The sequence below is a fragment of the Nicotiana tabacum genome, chromosome 16 (assembly GCF_000715075.1).
Source record: "Nicotiana tabacum cultivar K326 chromosome 16, ASM71507v2, whole genome shotgun sequence".
Classification (NCBI taxonomy): Eukaryota; Viridiplantae; Streptophyta; class Magnoliopsida; order Solanales; family Solanaceae; genus Nicotiana; species Nicotiana tabacum.
Window position 1 is genome coordinate 3,238,996 of NC_134095.1, and position 19,631 is coordinate 3,258,626.

Sequence of the window (19,631 nt, forward strand, 5' to 3'; positions counted from 1 at the left end):
GACATTCAACTTGTGTGTAGCGATGTCTTTCGGGATGTCCGGCATATCTGAGTGGGAGAAAGCAAACAATTCGGCATTGTTAGCTAAGAATTTATTAAATATATCTGGTTCCGAGAGATTGTGCCCGATATAAGCCTTTTTTGTGTTGTTGCTGTTGTTTAGTTGGACGGGATTGAGATCTTCTATCATCAACTCAGTGGCGTCCACGATGTCAGGATCCTTAATAACGTCTGTCTGTGCATCGGATTTGGTTCCCGACATTGCTAATTTATATGCTTTTGCGTTTGCTCCCTCTAGTTGTTATGTGTGTGTGCAATCCTGGGCGATACGATAGCATTCTTGCATAGTGCGTTGTTCACCTCGGATGCTGAATATTCCCCATGGAGTAGGGAACTTGATTACTTGATAGAGGCTCGACGGGATGGCACTCATGGCGTGTATCCACGACCGTCCTATGATGGCGTTGTAAGCTATATCTTGGTCCATGATATGAAACGTTGTTTCTAAGGTGACTCCTCCAGCTAGGACATGTAGCATTATTTCTCCAGAAGTTCGCTCGACTGCATTATTAAAACCCATTAGTGTTATACAATGCAGTATTATCTTATCCTTGAGTTTCATCTGTACGAGGACTCGAGGATGGATAATGCACGCTCTGCATCCGTCATCCACCATTATTCTTTTCATATCAGTATAAAAAATACATAAAGTAATAACATGAGCATCGTAATGAGGGAAAGTCAAACCGCCAGTATCCGACTTATCGAAGATGATACTATTTTTGAGATCATCATACCGTTCGTGAGTGATCGACCGCTTGAGTTTGTGAGTAGTAGTGAATTTCACATGGTTAATTGCTGCCTCGTCGCCTCTGCCGATGATTATATGGATGGTGCGAGCAAGAGATGGGGGTTTTGGAGGTCCCTGGGGTTGTTCGCGTCCGTGGGCAAAGTTGGCTCATCCTTTGCCGCTTATTAGTTCTCTCAGGTGCCCTTGGTTTAGCATTCTCACTACCTTTAGCCGTAGCCCTATGCAGTCCTCAATTTTGTGACCCCGCTCCTGGTGAAATTCACATAGGACATTTGACTTCTGAGTATTTGGATAGGACTTCATCTTTAGCAGCCATTTCACCTTCGTACCGAGCTTCTCTAGTGCGTACACTATTTATGAAGGGGAAACACAAAAATTGTGAGTAGATAAGAGTGGAGGCATACCTCTTTCGTTTCTCTAAGTCCCTGTGTGCGGCCTGGGAGGGCCTTCCGTGTGCCGAGGAGGTGGTGAGATGACTGTTCTGATGTAAGGCTAATGTCTTTCTTGTCCTAGACGGGGGCCCGACTGATCCCTTCGACAGTTGCTACGACGATCTTTCCTCGATTCTGCTTGAACTGACGTCAGTAGTTGGATCAGACCGTTAAGGTCGTCCTCGTCGACTCTTACCTTGGCGTAATAGGCATTGTGGATTTCTTCCCAAGTGGAGGGAGGATATTTCATGAGCCTGCTTAATAGTTTTCTGGTTTCTCTCGACCCGTTCCTGCTTAACCCATTCTGGAAGGCCGCTACTGCCATCCCCTCTGATATATTTGGTTGGCTCATTCTCACCCTGTTAAACCGGGCGAGGATGTGCCTGAGTCCTTCGCCAGGCGATTGCCTAACGACGAATATATTGTTCACCCTGGCTTTCGCCTTTTTAGCCCCTGCATGAGCGGTGATAAACTTGTCTGCCACTTCCTCAAATGTTGCTATTGACCATGCTGGCAGTTGTGAGTACTAGGTTAGGGCTCCCCTTGTTAGGGTTTCACCAAATTTTTCAGTAGCACTGACGGTACTTGCTCCTTCTAAAGATCATTACCCTTTAACGCTGTGGCATAGTAAACGATATGATCTTCTGGGTCTGTAGTGCCATCGTATATCTTTATGTACAGTGGTATTTTGAAGGTTTTGGGAATGGCATGGGAGGTTGCTTCCTCGCTGTACGGTTGTTCGATAAATCGACCAACGTCTCGTTTCGGTAACAACTTTGGGGCGCCCGATATATGATCGACCCTTTCTTAATGCTCTTTCATCTGATCACGGAGAGCCTTGTTTTCGTTTTCCATTTCTTTCATTTTTTTAGAATGGCTGCGAGTACATCATTACCTGCATCAATAGTGGTGTGAGTGTTACCTGTTTAGGGGCATTATGTTCGCTTGTAGTTGTTGTGATATCTACGTGTGTAGTATCTCTATTATCCTTTTGGGCGGGTTTATCGAGTATGTTGTTTAGAGTGCTTGTTAGCCACTCTTACAATAGTCTTTTTACCGCCAGTGGTGCTTCCTCTATTGTTGATGTAGGGGCTCTTTTTTCGCGTGGAGCAGTTACACTTTTGCGGGGGAGGGGGGGATAAGCACTTTGCTTAGGTGTAGCATTTGGTGTTGCGTTCTCATTGTCTTCCCTGCCATCTTCGTTGATGGTATTCAAGATGTTGATAGTGACACTTGCTATTGTTTTCAACCTCGCATCTCCTTTTCCTGCCATTGTTAGTTGGTGCAAACGAGGAAGAGATTTTTTTTATGATCTAGAAAGAACAATAGTTTCAACTAAAAAATCCCGACAGACAGCGCCAAATTATTTGAACAAATAAATACTAAACCAATTAGTAACAAATTAATGGGGTGAATCTCATTGGAGCTTAATAAATTCTAGAGCAAATAGAATGAAATTCTAATACTGCGAGAAAAGTTTGGGAGCATTAACCAGTGAACTTAATACGCTTTGATTGACAAAATATATAATATCATAAATGTGCAATGAATACAAGAAATGACAGTGGTTATAATGTAAAGGAACTGTCACCCAATGATTATGTGATTGGGTGCCTCTTCTTTCTGACGACGTGAAAGGGTATGCAATTGATATGAATGTGGAATCTTGAGATTTTATGGATGAAGGTTAAACAATATGCACTTGAATAAAGTGAATAAGACAATTCTTTCGTATATTCCCTCTCTTCTTTTACAATGTGTTTCAGTTCTTAGAAAAGGCAGATCCCCCATTATTTACTATCTCCTTCTATTTATAAGGGACATTCCACTAAAAACTCTAAAAAGTACAATATAAAGAATATCCAAAGGAATATTCTTCATATCTCTTTCTAAGTTTAAGCTACCGTTATTATCTTATTTCAGTTGTCCGCTTCTGATCGTCGTCCTTTATCGCAACGACCGTCAGTCGTTGTGTCGTGGTCAACCCCGTCCTATGTCTTGCTTATCCGTTACCATGGTTACCAAATTTGGACCTATGTGTTTAACCAAATATAGGGATTTTGGTCAAAGCTTATGTTAGAAGAACTCAGTTTACTGATAATCAAATAGAAATAAGAATAATTGAGAAATAATAGCTGAACGCAAAGTAAATCAATGTATTCCAACAGTATTTCGTGTCCTTACAAATGATCAATCTTCTCCTTTTATAGCTATTTCTAGGTATTACGTTTTGTTTTTACCATAATAGTGCCATTATTGATAATTAATGGCATTTATTGTAACGTTACAATCAGTAATCATATTTGATGTAATACAGATTTCTTAATATTTCCTGTATTTAATGCCCTGTAGTACGTATCTATACCTTATTTACTATCAGATTCATTCTCTTCCATCATAAAGAGGTTCAAGCGTCTATCTCTCTTGCTTTTTCCTGAATATCTACCCGTGCATGTTGAAGCTCGTGCCTCTTTGATTATTCTTCGTCACCTATCCTCCTTTGACTGGTCCACGTGTCATCTTATAATAAATTCCATATATAAATTTAATTTATCCCAATACAGATAGTCCCCCCACTTGCCATTTATTCATCAATAGAATATTTGGGAAGTATATCTCATGAAAGCGGGAATATTTGCCGCCATTAATTCTTCCCTGGAACTGATGCTTCATCTGTCACTTCCATTTAATGTCCTTGACACGTGGCATCTCCTAGTTGGTTCTGCAACCTTTCAGCGTCTTTTAAGGCTTTTTTACGACTTCACCAATTACAAAGTGACAGTTCTCATTATGACGTTTCCATCATTGTGCCTTTTCCTTTGACGGTTGCTTCTGACCTTAAATATAACTTTTTACCTTTGTATTTTTCACAAAACTTTAGAGTATTCAATTCTAATTTTCTTCTTCCTCGTACTACTATGTCTTCTTCAAACCCTAACCTTCGGAGAGTCCCCATTGTTGACAACCTTCTTCTGCTCCTATTAGAAGTAAAAGAGGGGGAATGTTTCGTAGCTTAGGGTCTTCTTCATCAAGAGGTCCCTCTATTCCTTCATCGAATTCTACTCCACCTTCTAAGACTAGGGGTTCTAGAACTAAAGAACCCACTGAACCTCTTCGTGAACCTTTAGTGGATGAAATTGTTCCTGCGAAATTATCTTTCTACAATGATAGGGAATCCATCAGAAACCAACTATCTTCATTAGATCATGTTGACATCTACCCGACTCAGATTACTGAAGGTCTGATTTCTGTAGTTCGTAGAGATTGCCATTGGAGTCATGACTTTCCCATTATAATCCCTAATGCGAACCAAATAATCACTTCTTACTTAACTAGGTTTTCTTTTTTTTTATACATACCCTTTCACGTTGGGTTTCAAACCTGCTATTGACCCTGTTATCCTTGAATTTTATCGCTTTTTCAATGTTTGCTAGGGACAAATTGGCCTCATCGTGTGGACGGCTGTTGCTTGCTTGAGGCATTTGGCCAACATGGTTGGTATACCTTTTACATTTTTTTTATTTAATCCATCTCTATTCTCCCAAACTCTTTCGCCAAGGAATCTTTACTTTAGTAGCAAGAAGCAAAAGAGTTCTGGTCAGTCCAAAAGATGATAAAGACCATGGCTGGTATACCAGGTTCGTTGCTACCCCCACTGTTGTATTAGTGGGTAAAGAGAATGTTCCCTTCCCCGAGAAGTGGGATTTTGCACGTAAGTTTTCTTCTTAATAACTTTCTCTTACCTTTTTCTCAATTTTGATGGTTGTCATTTTAACTTCCTTTTCTTTTTCAGCAACCATGAGAGTTGTTGATGAAATTCCCAACTTCCGTGGTTTGGTAGGAAAGATATTAAATGTTGCTCCGATGGACGGTAGGTCCTGGAAAAACCTTTCTCATCGGTTTGGTTGAAAAGTGAAAACTCACGGTAAGTGCTTCTTTCCTTTATATCTTTTGCATTATTGTTTACTTCTTTCTTTTGAATATTACCTTGACCCTTCTTGTTGTTAGGGTTTCCTATTCGAGGCATAAGTGCTGAGGCCGTTGTAGCTTCCAAAATTTCTTTGGAAAGAGCCCAAGAGATAATTTTGGGTTCTTCATCGAAAAGGAAAGCTACTGTTGATCAAGACTCTGAAGAGGAGGAAGAACAAGATGGGGGTTCTCTGATAAAAAGGCCACGGGTTAGAAGACGCATTATTTCAGATGATGAAGCATCTCCCCCTCGTTATATTCCTTCCACCGAGCCTGTTGAAGCCTCGTTGGTGATTTTTGATGATGATACTCCCGTAGCTGCTCACGATTCCATTGATCAACTTTTTGCTTGTGGGTTCGATAATGAAAATTTGGGTCTAGTTTCTGATGAAGTGCCACTTGCTTCTTTTCCCATGTCTGTCCCTATGACATCTTCTCTACCTGCCATGACCGTTACCGTTGTTGCTCCGCCCCAGGCTGTTTTGACTCCTTCCACAGTTCCTCCTACAACTGTACAACACACTGAAGTTGGTTCCTCAAGTAGAAGAGGAGCTATGAAACAAGTTATCATTGAGGTCCCTACCGATGGTAATCTTTTGAGAAAATTAGGTGGGGATGACGTGAGGTTAAAACCCCTTATTGGTCCAATCGAGAAAGTCAAGCTTGAGAGCCACAACTCTTTAACTTGGATGAATGACATAATACAATCATCTTTAAAGGTATTCCTTTTTAAGGATTTGCTACTCCTTTTTGTTAAGGTTTTTACCTTTTCCTTTTTTTAGATCAACCTCGTTGGTACATAAATGATGAAGAGGGTTTCTCACACGGAGCAATTAATGCATGAGTATCAAGTTGAAGCAGACAACTGGAGAGAATAATATGAAAGCCTTCAAATTGATATGGAAGTGTTAGAAGAGAACAAGTGCACCTTAGAGCAACAACTGAGGGTTTTAACTTCAGAATTGGCAGTTGAAAGAGCTTCCTAAAATCAAGCTGGTAAAGACAAGAATCTTCTCGAAACTTCTTTTTCTGAGAAACTCTCCAAGGCTAGTGAAGAAATCAGAGTGTTGAAGGCTCTCTTAAGTGAGAAAGAAGTGTATACCGGTGAACTTGTGCAAACTCAGACTCAGACTCAAGAAGACCTCCGGGAATCTTCTGATAAGGTTCGTTCCTAGAAAGTTCACATGCTTCTCTTCAAACTTCTTATGATTCTACCTTGGCTGAGAATGAGAAGCTCAAAAGTGAAATTGCTGAATGGGAGAAAGATTACGAGATTCTTGAGAATAAAACCGCAATTGAAGTGAGTTGGGCGTTTTTAAATACTCGCCATGATACCCTTGTAGAAGTTAGCCAACAGAATTTTAATTTGGAAGCTGAGTTAGCTAAAATAAGAGAAACCATTGAAAAGACTCATCAGAGCCAAGACTTTCCCTCTCCCGTGGCTGAAACTTCTGGAAATCTTGAAGATGATCCGGGTACGGTGAGTGTTCCAATTCCTTCAAGTGAAGTTGATCCTACTGCTACTGATGACCCTGATTTGGTTCCCTTTTCAACTCCTCAGTGACAAGTTTATGATATGTGACTCCTCTTTTTTTTTCTTCCTTTGGTGGGATGTGGTTATAACCCTTGGTCCCATTTGAGGGTTTGTTGAAAACATCAAGTCCCCAGTTCTTTTTCGGGGCATTTTGTATAAATAACTCTTAGTTTATGACTAAGTTCATACTTGGTCTAAACTTTTTAATATTAAGAAGTTTTCGTAGTTATTTTTGAACTTCTGTTTTGTTCATTCTTGCCTTTATATTTAGGACTTATTCAATACTTTGCAATTTTATTTAGAAAAATGCTTTTTTAACTTCATGAATGTTTAAATCAATCATGAATTTTATAAAAGAGGGCCCTTTTATATTCGACACTTAATGAAGAAGACGTCTCAACTTCATAATGGTGTAAATGTACGACAAAAGAAATAGGAATACACATGTTTCTTGAAATAACTTTGGCAAGTTTTTATTTGAACTTTGTCAAGTTTTAAATAACACCTTACATGTGTTTAAATAACTTCTATAACTTTTTCGTAACTGAACCTTAAAATAGATTTCAAAAAAAAAACATAAGGTTTTTATTTATAACCCGTTTCAGTACATTGCCTTTAACCTATCTATGATAAGGTTTTTCTTTGGCTTTGGCTCGTAACTTTGCTCTGCACTTGACTTATTCAATGAGTAAACTTTTTAGGCTTGAACTTTGATTATTTCCCAATCTTCTTTGCCTTCTTTATACATATATCTATGTATATTATATAATCCCCCAAGTGTTTGATCTTTGAAGTATGAAGTCTCGAGCACTTGATTACTCCTCTTATTTGGTCCTTTTCCTGAAAAGGAATAAAACATACGGGACTCGGAGGTACGATTATGGATGTAGACTACTTAACCCGTTTCAATTTCTATCAAAATAGTTGTAACCCTAGATCAGGAATTTAATTTATTTCACGTGCCTTGCAGGTCGTGATTCATCATTTAGTACAGGTTAGATTTTTACCTAACATCTAAAATCATTAGTAAAATTTTAACAATTCAAAAATAAAACTTTAAAATGAGGATACCTGACCGTGGGTACTCTTTAGAAATAGTATCTGTTCAGGTGAACGACATTCCAATGTGAAGGTAATATCTTGCCATCCATTGTTTCCAGCTCGTATGCTCCCTTCCCCGCGATACCATGAATCTTGTAAGGTCCTTCCCAGGTTGGACTTAATTTTCCCGCATTAGCCGCTTCGTGGATTGAAAAACTTTCTTGAGTACTAAATCCCCAATCTTGAAGTATCTTAGACGAGCTTTCCGATTGTAATATCGTTCCATGACTTGTTTTTGTGCTGCCATTCTTATTAATGCAGCTTCCCTTTTTCCTTCAAGTAAATCAAGGTTTATGCGCATTTCTTCTTCATTGGATTCCTCTAATGCTTGCGTATATCTCGTGCTTGGCTCCCCTATCTCAACTGAAATTAAGGCTTTAGATCCATACGCCAATGAGAATGGTGTTTCACCCGTACTTGTTTTTGTTGTGGTGCGGTATGCCCATAAAACACCAGGTAGCAATTCTAGCCAATTACCTTTGGATTCTTCCAATCGTTTCTTCAAATTGTTGATAATGACTTTATTTGTCGATTCAGCTTGTCCATTACCCACCGAATGATAAGGTGTTGAGGTAATCCTTTTAATCTGCCAACTTTGAAAAAATTCTGTGATTTGTGCGCTTATAAATTGCGGGCCATTATCACACATGATTTCCTTTGGTACACTGAATTGATATATAATATTTTGCCAAATGAAATCTCTGACTTCTTTTTCTCATACCTGTTTAAATGCTCCTGCTTCTACCCATTTAGTAAAGTAGTCAGTGAGTACAAGCAATAATTTTACCTTGACCTTTGCTTGTGGTAGTGGACCCACGATGTCCATCCCCCATTTCATAAAAGGCCACAGTGCAATGACCGGATTAGCAACTCTGCAAGTCTATGCATGTTGTTACCATATCTTTTGCACTTATCACATTTAGCAACGAAATTTTCCGCTTGTTCTTCCATTTTAGGCTAATAATAGCCTGCTCTAATCATGGTTCTTACTAGTGACCTTCCTCCTGCATGATTTCCACAATGCCCTTTGTGTATCTCTCTTATTACATATTCCGTTTGAGAAGGCCCGAGGCATCTTACTAAGGGACCACCGAACATTTTTCGATAAAGATTTCCTTGCTTTAAACAGTACCGAACAGCCTTTTTACGAAGCGCGAGAGCCTTTTTCTTGTCTTCAGGGACGGTTCTATACTGCAAAAAAGTGACAATATCGTTCTAACAATCCCAAGTTAAGTTATTGAAAGTTACCTTATTTTTGTCAGGATCGAGAACTGAATGAAACAAATGGATTATGGAAGCATTTTCATTGCTCGTCACGTCCGCCGAGGATGCGAGATTGGCTAGGGCGCCTGCCATGACATTTTCATCACTTGGTATCTGCATAACTTTCCAGGTTTGGAATTTCCTAACCAGATCTCATGCCTTCTCTAAGTATTGATGCATTCGTGCTTCCCTAACTGTATAAGTCCCCAACATTTGATTAACTACGAGTTGCGAATCGTTTTTGATTACGATATGCTCTATTCCAAGTTCGCGTGCCAGTTCTAAACCTGCAATCACAGCTTCATACTCTACCTCATTGTTAGATATAGGATGACATTTTATGGCTTGTCGAATGGTTTCACCCGTAGGTGGTACCAAAACAAATCCTAAACCTGCCCCCTTCACATTAGACGAGTCATCAGTAAATAAGGTCCAAATTCCCGGATTAGACCTATTAAACACCTGTAGTTCCTTTTCAGCTTCTAATTGTATCCCATGGCTAAAATCAGCCAAAACATCTGCTAACACCTGAGATTTTATAGTGGTTCTAGGTTGATATGTGATGTCGTATTCACTCAATTCTATGGCCCACTTGGCTAACCTACCTGATAACTCATGTTTATGTAATATATTACGTAATAGATAAGCAGTTACTACGGAAATAGGGTGGCATTGAAAATAAGGCCTTAGTTTTCTAGATGCCATGATCAATGCAAGTGCAAGCTTTTCTAATTGGGGATACCGCGTCTCCGCATCTAATAATGATTTGCTAACATAATAAATTGAAGATTGTTTACCTTGGTCTTCACGAACTAAAACAGCACTCACCGCTACTTCTGAAACAGCTAAATAAATAAGTAATCTTTCTCCGACCTTTGGTTTTGCAAGCAACAGTGGGTTTGACAGGTATGCCTTCAGGTTTTTGAGTGCTTGTTGACACTCTTCTGACCATTCAAACTGATCTTGCTTTTTAAGAGCCGAAAAGAATTTAAAACATTTTTCTGATGACTTGGAAATAAATCTTCCCAAGGCTACAATTCTTCCCATTTGTCTCTGCATCTCTTTCTTATTTGTAAGCATGTCAGAAATTTCTTCAATGTCTTTAATCTGTGCGGGATTTACTTCAATACCACAGTTAGAAACAAGGAAACCCAAAAACTTACCTGATGAAACGCTGAATGCACATTTCTCGGGATTTAGCTTCATATTGAGTTTTCGTAGGATCTGAAATGTATCAGTCAAATGCGATATATGATCTCCTGATTGTTGAGATTGGACAAGCATATCATCTATGTAGACTTCCATAGTTTTTCCTAAATGTTCTTGGAACATTTTGGTCACCAATCTTTGATACGTGGAACCAGCATTTTTGAGACCAAAGGTCATTACTTTATAACAGTAAGTCCCCCTGTCTGTTATAAATGAAGTTTTTTCTTCATCTATGAGATCCATTTTGATCTGATTGTACCCTGAATACGCATCTAAAAAGCTTAACAATTCATGTCCTGCAGTAGCATCAATCAATTGATCTATATGTGGTAATGGAAAAGAATCTTTAGGACATGCTTTGTTAAGGTCGGTGTAATCTACACAAACTCGCCATTTTCCATTCTTTTACGGTACTACCACAGTATTAACTAACTAATTAGGATACTTTACCTCGTGGATAGACCCGATTTTTAATAGTGTTTGAACCTCATCTTGAATCACCTGATTTTAAAAAGTCCCCTTATTTCTCTTCTTTTGTTTGACTGACGGATACGATGGATCTTCATTTAACTTGTGAGTCATTACTTTCGGGGGTATTCCTGTCATATCAGAATGGGACCAGGCGAAACAATCCATGTTAGTTATTAAAAATTCATTCAACTTACCTTTCGTGTCGTGGCTTAAGTTGGCCGCAATGTAGACTTTCCTTTCAGGCCATTGTGCAAATAACTCTATAGCCTCCAGTTCTTCAATTGTTGTTTTAATATTTTCATTTTCTTCTGGTTCTTGAATGGAATCGGGCCTTGAGTCCATATTTGTCCGTCCTTGTTCAGTTGAGGCTTGTGTCGTGATATCCTCAACTGGATTCTGTAATTGCTCCTTTTCTTCATTTTTCGTACTTGAATCTGCTACAGAATTGTTGCTCCTGGAAGTCTGTTGATCCCCACGAATTTGACGTATTCCCCATGGTGATGGGAATTTAATAACTTGATGTAAGGTAGATGGAACAACATCTATCTCGTGGATCCACGGTCTCCCGAGAATCATATTGTAAGCCATTTCCATCTCTACCACTTGAAATTTCGTATCTTTGACCACCCTTTCTGCAAATGTTATAAGTGTTACCTCCCCTTTTGTCACAACGCTTGAATTGTCAAAGCCAGACAAAGTATGTGTTAGGTACTAGCTTATATTTAGCTTGCATCTCGCTTAGTACTCTTAGCAAAATAATGTTCACGGAACTACCTGGATCAATCAAAACTCGTTTCACATTAGTATCATGTACAAGTAGAGAGATTATTAGTGCATCGTTGTGTGGAGTTAACACGCCATCCACATCTGCATCATCAAATATAATACTTTCTTCCTCCAAAACATGTCGGACCCGTTTCCCATGGGTAATTGTAACTTTAGAAACTTTATTGGCTGTCGTATATATTACGCCATTGATTTCCTCGCTCCCGCTTATAACATTAACGGTCCTTTTCGGAGAAGGAGGTTTAGGGGGCTCCTGCCTATTCTTCATATATGATTGCTTACCTTTTTCACTAAATAATTCAGTAAGATACCCTTGTTTCAATAGATGGTCGACTTCTCCTTGTAGCAATCTACAATCTGCTGTTTTATGACCATGATCATTGTGAAATTCGCACCAGTGGTCAGGATTATGTCTATTTGGATTTGATCTCATTTATTTTGTCCATCGCACCTTATCACCCATGCTTCTTAATACGGCAGCTAACTCTGAAAGGCTGACATAAAAATTGTAACCGCCAAATCTTGCCTTCAAGTTTCTATCATCATCTCGCGTCTCTCGCGTGTTTCGATCATTTCCAAACCTCGATGATGATCCTGACTCTCTATTCCTTGATCTATGATCATACCTTGAATTGTCCTGCTTTGATCACGAGTCTTTCCCTGCTGGGCCCATATATGGTTCGTATCTATTTTTATCGGACCTTTTTTCGGTTTCTGCACGTCTTGAACTCACCTTCTCCTCTTTTTGAGACAGGGAGATAGTATCTTCTTCTATACTTAGCTTCGTGTTGTATCTATTGTAAACGTCATTTCAGGTTGTTGGTGGAAATTCACGCAGACTTTTCTTGAATCGTCTTGTGGCTTCTGAGCTTTTCTCATTCAAATTACTGGCAAAAGCCATAGCTGCCCGGTTATCAGGTACGCGTGGTAGCGTCATTATTTCATGTTGGAACCTATCCACGAACTCTCTAAGCAACTCTGAATCTCCTTGCTTGATTTTGAAAATATCTTCCATTCTTTTTTCGACTTTTTGAGCTCCCGAATGTGCTTTGATAAATGAATATGCAAGCTTAGCAAAAGAATTTATAGAATTTTTGGGTAAGAGAGAATATCATGTCAATGCTCCCTTGGTGAGTGTTTCAGCACATTTCTTGACCAATACTGATTCAATTTCTTGTTTGGTTAAATCGTTGCCTTTCACACTAGTTCTGAATGCAGTCACGTGGTCTCGTGGATCAGTTGTGCCATCATACTTTGGAATATCGGGCATCTTGAACTTCTTCGGTATTGACACCGGAGTAGCACTAGGCTTCTATGGTTGTTATGAGTATTTATCCATGTCTATTCCTTTCATTACAGGTGATACTCCAGGTATTTATTCTATGCAATCGCTTTGTTCCTTGAGCTGCTTCTGCAGGGTTAGAACTAAACTTTGTAAATCAGAATTAACTATGTTACCTGGTTCGCCATCACGAGACTCGCTTGGAGTTCCACCAGTGCCTGAATGAACGAGCCCAGAACGTGGGTTTTCCAAAGTATTCTGATTCGGAGTTGGTGTTGGTGGCGCAACTGGCTGGTAAAATCTCGGAGAGCATTACTAACTTGTTGAGCAATTAGATTCTCAGAGCATCATCGAGTGCTTGCTCGTTCGCAACTCCAGTATTTTGATTTGCCTCAAATTCGTTTTGGTTCGCAATCCCATTATTTGTTTTAGAGCCATCTGGAGTTCCTTCTCATGACTGACGTAGTGAATCACGCGGTAAGGGAAGTGGGGTCCTATTACCCGCATCATTCTCTTGATGTTGAGGATCTTGTTGGTTGTTGTTGTTGTTGTTGTTATTCGACATGGTAAGTTTTTTTATGAAAGAATTGATTAAGAAAGTAAACGATTATCAGATTCCCGGTAACGGAACCAATTTGTTTAACCAAATATAAGGATTCCGGTCAAAACTTATGTTAGAAGAACTCGGGTTACTGATAATCAAATAGAAATAAGAATAATTGAGAAATAATAGCTGAACGCAAAATAAATCAATGTATTCCAATAGTATTTCGTGTCCTTACAAATGATGAATCTTCTCCTTTTATAGTTATTTCTAGATAATACGTTTTGTTTTTACCATAATAGTATCATTATTGATAATTAATGGCATTTAATGGCATTTATTGTAACGTTACAATCAGTAATCATATTTGATTTAATACAGATTTCTTAACGTTTTCCGTATTTAATGCCCAGTAGCACGTGTCTACACCTTTTTTACTATCATATTCGTTCCCTTCCATCATAAAGAGGTTCGAGCATCTATCTCTCTTGCTTTTTCCTGAATATCTATCTGTGCCTGTTGAAGCTCGTGCCTCTTTGATTATTCTTCGTCACCTATCCTCCTTTGACTGGTCCACGTGTCATGACGTGTCATCTTATAATAAATTCCATATATAAACTTAATTTTTCCCAATACACTATGCACTTAAGTTTTCGGCACAAAAAACTAAGATAGGCCTCGACTCAAATTATAATCCTTAAGGTGCGTACTACCCTTTCTCCGAATTACATCTGTTGCTTACTTTTTATTTTAATTTTTTTTTTTCCAATGTGTTTTTGTCTATGGATAGAGAAATGCTTCTGTATCCACTACTTGAAGGCGGGGGTGGAAGCAATGGTTAAAGTTCTGGCGAAGGAAGTCAACGCAACGGTTTTCATGGGAGAGAAGTGGTGATTACTTGTATGTTACTGGTGTTTATATGGATTATTTCTAGATTTTCTAATCATAGTTGTAATATTGGAAAGATTACCTGATATATCCTGAAGTCAAGTATTTATGTGGCCATCTTGTATGCTATCTTAAATGTTTTGTTTTCCTCTTAAATCATAAGTATTTTTTTAGTTTTAATGTAGTATAATATAAACCAGAAACTAATTGAAAACGTGAATTTCATTAGGCTATATTTTATTATATACACGCCTTCTACCCCTGATAATATATCTTAATTTAACTTTGTATAACCGTTAGTAAATCAAAAATAATATATTGTATGCTAACATTTAATAAATAAGACATCATGTTACTTAATTTAATTATAATGTAATATCGAACATATTATATTAACAAAAATAAATGTGATCTTCATATTTGTATGGAATTTTTTTTTGTTCCTTTCCGGTGTAAAGTAATTGATGTCCACCTTTCTTTTGTTGGTATTAAATAAATTTCTCTAGTTTAAATTTATTTTTAAAATATTTTAGTCCTTACATTCCTAATTGAAACGGTATATAAGAAGACCTGTAAAAGTTTTCTAGCATTTACTGATTTCTTTTTAGATGAATTAACCTCATGTGAGTATCATTTATTAGAGCTTATCCCAAAAGATTTACATTTCCTTACTTACTTGAATTGAAAAGGCATCAATATCTTTTCCTATCTATCCAGATTCTTAGTCTCCATATTTAAATTTTTTCCTTATTTGTAGCTCCATTAAATCTTTTCATCATTCCATTCCTTTTTCAAGAGCAAAGTGAGAAGGCAGGACGTCGGTGGTCTATTTGGAAACAGTTTCTCTATCCTAGGATAGGGGTAAGATCTGCGTACACACTATCATCCCCAAACCCCACTAAAGTGGGATTATACTGGGTTGTTGTTGTCATTCCCCTTTCAAGTCTTTACCATTCTAAATCTCTTACCATTTTTTTTTTTTTTACCCTTTTCCATATTTTTTCCAAATCCAAGTAGTACAAGTTTATTTGGAATTACAGACTTTACAGTTCTCTTCATCTTTTCTAGCAATTTCAACGCTTTAATTTCTACAAAAATGGCGGGCAAAAATGAACACGTAGCCGTTCATGAGCAATCAACCGAAGGCCAAAAACTGCCACTCCTAGATCGTGTAGCCATTGTTACCGGCTCTTCTCGCGGTATAGGCAAAGCGATTGCACTTCATTTGGCTTCTCTTGGTGCTAAACTCGTCATCAACTATTCCTCAAGCTCCACTCAAGCCAACGACGTCGTATCTCAAATCAATTCCGGCTCCAATTCCCCACGCGCCGTTGCCGTCAAAGCCAATATCTCTGTCAAAGCCACTCTTGGCGCGTTCATATGCTGTAAAGAAGGAGCCAACAGAATAAAGCGCGGCGGAGGTGGGAGGATTATATGCTTAGCATCGTCTGCAGCGGCGTCGTTTAGGCCTAGGAACGGGGCGTACACGGCGTCAAAGGCGGCGGTGGAAGCAATGGTTAAAATACTGGCGAAGGAGCTAAAAGGATCGGGAATAACGGCCAACTGTGTGGCGCCGGGACTGTTGTGAACTTAGTGAGTAACTCGGGCATATTTGGAATTTTAGATAATTATTTGTGGGACACAGGTTGAATGTAGGCATGGAAAATTAGTTATATAAGTATAGCAGAGGGGGTAGAGTATTCTTTATGGAAGTTGTCAAGTCTTAGTAACTCATCTATGATCTTCTGTATTTCTCATCTCCAATTCTGTATCAGTCTAATTCTCAGCCCCTTTCTTCTTAGATTTATGTTGCTCTATCGTTAGCATCTACATTGTAATCACAATTACTGTTGAGTTAATATAATCAGTTGGTTGGGTGTAATATCGGGTTTGTTACATTAGTTCTTTCATCCAGAGGTCTCCAATGGAGGACCAAAAAGTACTCAAGGCTTTCATTGATAATTCAATTCGTGATTCAGTTCAACAAATGAAGGATTCAATTTCTAAGGATCAAGCTGAACTTCGTCTGTATTGTTGGAGATTATGGGGGGGAAAGGCTATGACCTCTTTTCAACCCCGAGATATAGCTATGGACGCAAAATTATGGCGGTTTCGAGGCAAGAATCTGGAGGCTTGGATATTCCAAGCAGAACGTTATTTCGATTTTTATAAAATTAAGGATGATCAGAAGCTTACTAGGGCGTCGTTCTACCTCGAAGGTGTGAAGCATTGGAATGATACGAGTGGTTAGTTAGAAACAATCAATTAATTGATTGGCCACATTTTGCTGATAAGGTGAGAATTCGATTTAAATAGAAAGGGCTCGTGTCAGCGGAAGGGAGATTAGCGAAACTCCGGCAAGTAACCTCTATGGCTGAGTACGAAAGTTATTTTGAAGCTATTTCATCGGAGTTGGGTGGGTCAGATGTACTTTCTCCAGGCCTTGCATATGTTCCTCCACAATGGAGCAGTATAACCACCTCACAATTGCCGCAATACTGTGGTGAGCAGTCTGCTTGCGAAAGCAGTATCAATGCGTGCAAGATGTTCGATGAATTGTTTGATAGGTCCAAAGATGCGACTTCTCTTAGTACATCTACCAAGCTTGGTCAGCTTATGATTTAGAATCCGCACAAGGTGAGTAAGCTGACAATACATACCACGAAGGCAACTGCTTGCAATAACGACTCTAATACTGAAGCGAAGAATGATGAGGCAAAAATTGTTCCCATTAAAAACGAACCTCTAGATTTTGTTGATGCAATTGCAGAGAAGCCTTCATTGCGAATTAATTCTACATTTTGTATTCCCTATGACCTAGTCGTGTTTGATAATCACAAAGTTTTAGAAGGTTGTTGGAATAATTTACTTGTTGGAAATTCTAGCAAAGTATGCCTTCAACGTCGACTAGGGCTTGCTTAATGCTTGGAGGAGATGCCTTGTATTCTTTGCGCTTGCAGTTATGCCCAGCCTATAAGCAGAGGTATATGTTATCACTGCAATGCACTTTGTCATGATGTACTTATAACAACTTTGCATCAATTTTTCCCTGTTCAATTCGGATTAGAGTTTCCATTTGATCTTGGATCTACTTTGCTTACCACATCCATTAGAGTAGCAAGAGATTGTGTATTCTGCGATGCTTCGGGCAGCTTAAAGCCTGATAAGTTCATAACGCTAACCTTGTGGAATTCTTGTATTACACCTTTGAAACTTCAGTTGAGATATATTGTTGATGCATGTGCTTGGGTGCCAATAGAATATGTGGGCAAAAATATTGTAATACAAGTTGTTGCTGGTACATATGCTAATGCTGCCATTACTGATGGATTTCTGAGAAAACTTGGACAGATACATGTATGCAATGTCACCTTCTTGACAATTATCAACCTTGGTTTTATGTTGGATGGTACCTCTCCTTCTATTGTCCATTTTCTTATTGACACAAGGAAGGAGGTGGGTTGTGCTATTATAAACATCGGGGTGAATGCTTCATTGGGTGTCATGTATGAAGTTTTACAACTTGCAAATGGACTGGTTAATCCCACTGTTATTATTCTGGTTCTTCAATCTGAAGTTGTCCTATTGGAAAGGGAGGAATGCCTTGGACACGTTCTTGCGAGCATCACTGGAGAAGGAACCGCATTAGATATATGTTGTGAGATTATTGAGTATCATCAACTGGAGCCATTTACAGCCACTCCTCGAGATAATATTCTTCAGAGACTTGAGCTTTTAGAAATTCTCGCAAAGACCCGGGAGCAACCACAACTTGGTTTAGTTGTCTATGTCAACAATGATCAACTTAGTGTTCCTTGCAAGCATGAAACGATGCACAATTTTAAATCATATAGCTGTTCATATGTTGGGTCGGAGTGTGCTATGTTGTTTCTTCATTTGGCACTTCATTTATATGAGGCAGTGACTAGGCAAAAACTCAGGCATCCTCATTTTGACGCTTACCAGGATGGATTATATGTTGGGGGTGATTATCAGATGGTTGAAATTTTTTCCAACATTCATAGAGATGAAATTTTGTCTGCTATGGATAATGTCTACACATGCATAAACCCATTCAAAGTTCTATTCTGGTGGAGGACTGCATTAATTTACCAAACACTAGAAAAGGAGTATAGTACACTAATTCATGGTCCACCATATCAAGGTTGGATAATAGTTCTGATAAATAAAAAGAGGGTCATCAGAGATTATTGGGCTAAGCAGGTCCTAAAGAAAGTGTTGGTTTGGCATCATGACTTCATTAACCTTCTAAAAGATAAATGTGTCACCAAAGAGAGTGAGAAGAACAGTGCATATGCAAAGGAAGTTGATATTATTTTATGGATTCGTATGATTTCGGCTGATGGGTTCCAGTTGTATAGAGCAAGGTTCTTGCAACATATAACATTACTCTACCCGAACCTTGAGGACAAAGTTCTTTTTGAGGCGGAAGGTATTGTTGTGAACTTATTGAGTAACTCTGTGGAGGGCATATTTGGAAAATTAGATAATTATTTGTGGGACCCAGGTTGAATGTAGGCAGGGGGAAATTAGTTATAAGTATAGCACAGGGAGTAGAGTATTCTTTATGGAAGTTATGAAGTCTTAGCTCTGTGTTCTCATCTCTGGCCTTCTGTATTTCTCATCTCCAATTCTGTATCAGTCTAATTCTCAGTCCCTTTCTTCTTAGATTTATGTTGCTCTATCCTTACTATCGTTAGCATCTACATTGTAATCACAATTACTGTTGAGTTAATATAATCGGTTGGTTGGGTGTAATATCGGATTTGTTACAGGGACCTATAGCGACGGATATGTTTTTCGACGGGAAAACGGAGGAAATGGTAAAAAAGGTGATTGACGAGTGCCCTAAGGGATGACTTGGTCAGTCGGAGGATGTTGCGCCGGTGGTTGGGTTTTTGGCCGGCGACGCTTCTGAATGGGTTAATGGACAGATCATTCGTGTCAATGGCGGCTACATCTGATTTACTAAAAGTTTTTCCTAGTAGAATTTTGCTAGCATAAACATGGATTTTGGATTTGGGTACTCTGGTTTTGTTTCATTGGGTTTGTATTTGAATTTCATAATTTACTTTTTTTTTTGGATATTTTTATATCATAGTAATCAGAAAAATAAAATATTTTTGTTTTTCGTTGACGGTTTTCTTGCAATTTTGCAACTTATCTATCATGCCCTTTATAATTTATAATTTAAGAAAATAATTTTTTAAGATCTCTTACGCGTAAAAGTAAATCTCTCGTATATATAAAAAAAATAGAATCATAAAATTAAAAATAAATATGTAAAGAGTAACAAAATCAATTGACCCTTTGTTTACGGAA

The 19,631-nt window shown here is 38.5% G+C and overlaps 1 pseudogene; it reads left to right on the forward strand.

Moving 5' to 3' along the window:
* The first annotated feature begins 14,982 nt into the window (after positions 1 to 14,982).
* LOC107767010 (NADPH-dependent aldehyde reductase-like protein, chloroplastic) lies at positions 14,983 to 19,273 on the forward strand (annotated as a pseudogene).
* The last annotated feature ends 358 nt before the right edge of the window (positions 19,274 to 19,631 follow it).